The sequence below is a fragment of the Schistocerca piceifrons genome, unplaced genomic scaffold (assembly GCF_021461385.2).
Source record: "Schistocerca piceifrons isolate TAMUIC-IGC-003096 unplaced genomic scaffold, iqSchPice1.1 HiC_scaffold_1271, whole genome shotgun sequence".
Taxonomy (NCBI): domain Eukaryota; kingdom Metazoa; phylum Arthropoda; class Insecta; order Orthoptera; family Acrididae; genus Schistocerca; species Schistocerca piceifrons.
The window spans coordinates 135001-140000 of record NW_025727093.1 but is presented as its reverse complement, the minus strand read 5'-3'; the positions used below and the strand labels follow the sequence as shown (position 1 = coordinate 140000).

The 5000-nt window shown below is 53.4% G+C and overlaps 1 non-coding gene across 1 annotated transcript in view; it reads right to left on the bottom strand.

The window, feature by feature from the left end:
- The window catches only part of LOC124731161, a 1909-nt gene extending 1051 nt beyond the window's left edge, over window positions 1-858 (bottom strand). Inside the window, exon 1 of the ribosomal RNA XR_007008174.1 lies at window positions 1-858. This exon is cut by the window's left edge and continues 1051 nt beyond it. This is a non-coding gene — a ribosomal RNA (small subunit ribosomal RNA).
- Window positions 859-5000: the final 4142 nt, after the last annotated feature.

The following is a 5000-nucleotide window of genomic DNA, read 5'->3' as shown; positions in this document are numbered from 1 at the left end:
TCTAATTTGTTCAAAGTAAACGTGCCGGCCCACCGAGACACTCAATAAAGAGCACCCTGGTAGGATTTCAACGGGGTCCGCCTCGGGACGCACGAGCACGCACGAGGCGGTCGCACGCCTTCGGCTCGCCCCACCGGCAGGACGTCCCACGATACATGCCAGTTAAACACCGACGGGCGGTGAACCAACAGCGTGGGACACAAATCCAACTACGAGCTTTTTAACCGCAACAACTTTAATATACGCTATTGGAGCTGGAATTACCGCGGCTGCTGGCACCAGACTTGCCCTCCAATAGATACTCGTTAAAGGATTTAAAGTGTACTCATTCCGATTACGGGGCCTCGGATGAGTCCCGTATCGTTATTTTTCGTCACTACCTCCCCGTGCCGGGAGTGGGTAATTTGCGCGCCTGCTGCCTTCCTTGGATGTGGTAGCCGTTTCTCAGGCTCCCTCTCCGGAATCGAACCCTGATTCCCCGTTACCCGTTACAACCATGGTAGGCGCAGAACCTACCATCGACAGTTGATAAGGCAGACATTTGAAAGATGCGTCGCCGGTACGAGGACCGTGCGATCAGCCCAAAGTTATTCAGAGTCACCAAGGCAAACGGACCGGACGAGCCGACCGATTGGTTTTGATCTAATAAAAGCGTCCCTTCCATCTCTGGTCGGGACTCTGTTTGCATGTATTAGCTCTAGAATTACCACAGTTATCCAAGTAACGTGGGTACGATCTAAGGAACCATAACTGATTTAATGAGCCATTCGCGGTTTCACCTTAATGCGGCTTGTACTGAGACATGCATGGCTTAATCTTTGAGACAAGCATATGACTACTGGCAGGATCAACCAGGGAGCTGCGTCAACTAGAGCTGAGCAGCCGGCCGCCCGGGAGTGTGTCCCGGGGGCCCGCGCGAACACGCAAGCGTCCGCTCAATCATTCTGCAAACAGGAGGAGGCTGAGCTCCCCTGCACAATACACCTCGAAACCCTCTCAGGTCCCGGCGGCGCGCAGCGCCGTCCCAAGTACTTGGTCGGGTTCGAGAGAGGCGCAATCGCCCGGAGTTAGGCGAGTAGACGCTTTCGGTGCGACCACCCGTGCTCCCAACTGAGCTTGCCGCTGCCGACAGAGGCCCGGGAGCGTGCTGTCGTGGCATTGCCGGCGGGAGACAACACGCGCCACCTACGGTGACCGGCAGCTCCAACGCCAGCGCCACAGAAGGACAAAAGCCCCACTTGGGTGCCGAAGCGAACTCTCCCAGCACAGCGCACGCGCCAACACATCCGTACAGCTGCGATACAAACCACCAGCGAGAACCGCTGGGGCGACCGAGCAGCAGACGGCGTCGCGGCGCCGAGCGCCGGGCGGCGGCGCATCCTCAACGCACACAGTCCTCAATCGGACCAGCACACTGAAGATGTCCACCGCGCTTCGCACCGGGCCCGCGAGGACCTACTTTGGCCGCACGGCGCCGCGCGCAGGGTGCGCCGGCGCGCAGCTGCGACGCCTGCCGCGTCCGTCGGCCGGCGCGCCTGCCACTGGCCGCCCCCACCAGCCGGCTGTAGCGCGTGCGCCCACGCACCGCGCGGCCAGCACGCCGGGAGGCGCCCCCTCACCGGCCGGGGACGGTCCCACCCAGCCACCGCCGCGTATCGCTTCACACCCAGATGCCGTTCAGTTTCGTCGGCATGGTGGGTATCGCTGGAACAACCGGTTCGTACCTCAACCTATCGTCGCCATCACCGATTCACCCCTAGCGAGAACAACCGCACCACAACAGGTTACCATTTGTTCATTTGCGTAACTTCACCAGAAAACGCAGGCGTCCATCGCCATTTGCAACTTCAACGATTATTGCATGCCTGTGTCAGGTGTCACGCCACACTACGTCTGCCCACATACACGCAACAAAATGTGCACGCCTAGACAATACGTGGAAGGTGGCCCCCGTACGTATGCGATGTCCATTGCTCGAACGACTGTCAACCGGCCTCTGTAGCATGTCGCAGATATGGAACGCGGTGCACCATGCCATCACGGTGTGTGAGGAGAGACGACTAGGTCCGAATACATCAACAGACAGCTCATGCTGATCGCCATCCACGGCGTCCGTTCCTCCCACACGTCTCTATGGCGTACCACACTGCAATCCAGCTCTCATAGGGAGACGACACGTAGCTGCGTGCACAATATTTGCACTGTATGGTCCGCCGTTTTTGGGCGCAGTCGTTGTACGGTCACACATGTGCCACGATGTATCATTCGGTACATAAGGACGAATGTGCAGTACAGATTGTGGTTTACGCGTACGACATTAGCGGACGGTTGACACAGGCCGCACCACAACGTAGCCTGAGTACGTCGCATGCGAAGGGCATTGAACATGCAAACTTCTCACCAACCAGCTTGCGAAGGCAGGGGGGCAAGGTGGGGACGTGGGGAGGGGCGGCATGTACGTCCTGCTGCCATCCACATTACAGTGTACAGCAGGAGCATGTGGAAAGTCAGCAAGACTTGCAAGGTGTTTAACATGAAGCGATACACAGGGGAGCGGGCAGTGCGAGTAGCGAACTATATTGCGAGGGTTGCGGGTGGGCAACACTACACTAATTGAACGAGTCGTATAACAATTACAGAGCAGGTTTAGGCGACAACATGGGTTACGTTAGGGGACAACGTGGGTTACGTTAGGGGACAACGTGGGTTACTTTAGGGGACAACGTGGGTTAGGTTAAGGCACAACGTGGGTTAGGTTAAGGCACAACGTGGGTTAGGTTAAGGCACAACGTGGGTTAGGTTAAGGCACAACGTGGGTTAGGTTAAGGCACAACGTGGGTTAGGTTAAGGCACAACGTGGGTTAGGTTAAGGCACAACATGGGTTAGGTTAAGGCACAACATGGGTTAGGTTAAGGCACAACATGGGTTAGGTTAAGGCACAACGTGGGTTAGGTTAAGGCACAACGTGGGTTAGGTTAAGGCACAACGTGGGTTAGGTTAAGGCACAACATGGGTTAGGTTAAGGCACAACATGGGTTAGGTTAAGGCACAACATGGGTTAGGTTAAGGCACAACATGGGTTAGGTTAAGGCACAACATGGGTTAGGTTAAGGCACAACATGGGTTAGGTTAAGGCACAACATGGGTTAGGTTAAGGCACAACATGGGTTAGGTTAAGGCACAACGTGGGTTAGGTTAAGGCACAACGTGGGTTAGGTTAAGGCACAACATGGGTTAGGTTAAGGCACAACATGGGTTAGGTTAAGGCACAACATGGGTTAGGTTAAGGCACAACATGGGTTAGGTTAAGGCACAACATGGGTTAGGTTAAGGCACAACATGGGTTAGGTTAAGGTACAACATGGGTTAGGTTAAGGTACAACATGGGTTAGGTTAAGGTACAACATGGGTTAGGTTAAGGTACAACATGGGTTAGGTTAAGGTACAACATGGGTTAGGTTAAGGTACAACATGGGTTAGGTTAAGGTACAACATGGGTTAGGTTAAGGTACAACATGGGTTAGGTTAAGGTACAACATGGGTTAGGTTAAGGTACAACATGGGTTAGGTTAAGGTACAACATGGGTTAGGTTAAGGTACAACATAGGTTAGGTTAAGGTACAACATAGGTTAGGTTAAGGTACAACATAGGTTAGGTTAAGGTACAACATAGGTTAGGTTAAGGTACAACATAGGTTAGGTTAAGGTACAACATAGGTTAGGTTAAGGTACAACATAGGTTAGGTTAAGGTACAACATAGGTTAGGTTAAGGTACAACATAGGTTAGGTTAAGGTACAACATAGGTTAGGTTAAGGTACAACATAGGTTAGGTTAAGGTACAACATAGGTTAGGTTAGGTTAGGTTAGGTTACACGTTGTTGTAAGGAAAGGTGTAGGGGGGGGGGGGGCGGGGGCGGCAGGTTCGTTGATAGTGATTATAGTAAGTGAATGCTTGTGACATGATCAGATTTGTCACGTCAGGATGCACCTTTGGCTTATTAGAGGCGGCGCTCCAATTCTATGCTTGTGTGAGACCTGTGTCTTTGACTCATGTCATTGTTTGTGCGCTGTGACAGGAGGTACTATTGTGATGTTGGGTGCACCGTTGTATAGGACATGTGTGGGTGTTGGTGCCTGGTCTGCGCAATGGTGGATGTCGAAAGGCTGGGATATTGTATTTTCCGCATGGACCTCCTGGTCTGGTTGTGATAGTGTGGATTGTGTAATGTGGCGGAGAAGATGCACTGGATGTTGTTCCATGCTGGTGCTTACATATTGTATGTGCGCCTGTTAGAAGCAGAGAGTGGTGCGTGATCAGAGTGTCTGGCTGACGTGTGGTTCCCATTGTGGGCAGACTCTTTCAGCATGTATACGGACAGTTGTGTATATTTGCTGTAGTTTGATGGCTCTGCATTGATTACTAATCAGCGCCGTGTGTACGGGTAATCTGGTTCCAGTCCAAAATGTTCCATCTGTGTACATTAGTGACAAAGACTCCCCCCATGCAGTGGGGCTCGGTCTGTTATAGCTCTTCCGCGTAATATATTTGCCCCACGTTTTTGCGACTGCGAGTGCGAGTGCAACGCGCATGGGGACCGACATGCTGATGGCTCGGTATCGGACGCCGTACAGTGAGCAACGCGATCGCGTCTCTCGCTCGTAAGTGGTACAGGTCGCGGCTCATGTATAGGGACAGCGGGAATGTCGCATATTGGAAATAACTCTTCATGAAACGCAAGTTATAGGGGTGGATTGCACTTTACGAGTGCGGGAAACTTCCGCCGTTCATCCGCTGGAGGTGCGCGTGTGGCGGTTGGGGTGGTGCACGAACGGGTGCGGGTGGAGTCATTGCCGGTCCACGGCTTCGTGCGGCAGAGCCACTGGAGATTGGGTGCTATGGTCGACAGAGGCTGCAGGCTTTGTGGGTGGCGTCGAAAGGCGGGCACTGTGGCGCCATCGCTGTCTTAATCGGCTTGGCGTCGCATAGATGGCGGTAT